This window comes from Octopus bimaculoides, chromosome 15 (genome assembly GCF_001194135.2).
Source record: "Octopus bimaculoides isolate UCB-OBI-ISO-001 chromosome 15, ASM119413v2, whole genome shotgun sequence".
NCBI classification, from domain to species: domain Eukaryota; kingdom Metazoa; phylum Mollusca; class Cephalopoda; order Octopoda; family Octopodidae; genus Octopus; species Octopus bimaculoides.
This window is the reverse complement of record NC_068995.1, coordinates 1640704-1641517: the sequence shown is the minus strand read 5'-3', so window position 1 is coordinate 1641517 and position 814 is coordinate 1640704.

The following is an 814-nucleotide window of genomic DNA, read 5'->3' as shown; positions in this document are numbered from 1 at the left end:
GTGTGTCGATGTATCTCTGCGGCTCTGCATTTGTGTATATTTACAACTGAGAACATATTAAACAAATATATTGATTGTTAAATAATTTATTTTAATATATTTATCTTATTTTATTCTTATTTATATGTTTATTTCTTGTCATTTCAGGTTAACGATGAGGTAATTATAAAATCTTTGTTAATAATCTCGAAAATTAAAGTCGGTATTCTTTGTTACGTTGTTGCTGTTGTTGCTGTTGTTGTTGTTGTTGTTGTTGCTGTTGTTGCTGCTGTTGCTGTTGGCCGCAGTCAGATAACTGAAACAAGTAAAAGAGAAAGGAATACATACATACATACATACATACATATAGACCCACATATATGTACACACATATGGCGGATGTATATATGCATATATATGTGCGTGTGAGTGTGTATGTGTAAGCGTGTGTGTACCTGTGTGTTTTATGTGCTACATCTGTATGTATGTAAGGCGGTGAGCTGGCGAAATGCTTAACGGTATTTCGTCTGTCTTTACATTCTGAGTTCAAATTCCCCGAGGTTGACTTTGCCTTTCATCCTTTCGGGGTCGATAAATTAAGTACCAGTTGCTTACCGGGATCGATTTAATCGACTGGTCCCCTCCCACAAAATTTCAGGCCTTGTGCCTAGAGTAGAAAAGTATATCTGTATGTATGTTGTTAATTTAATGTCTCTGTGGTTCTGTACCAGTTGACATTTTAAAAATGAACGTTTTTAACATTATTTTGATTCTTTGAATTATTAATTTCACATATTTCAATTTCAGGTTAAGGCTGCCGTAAGTACAAACAATT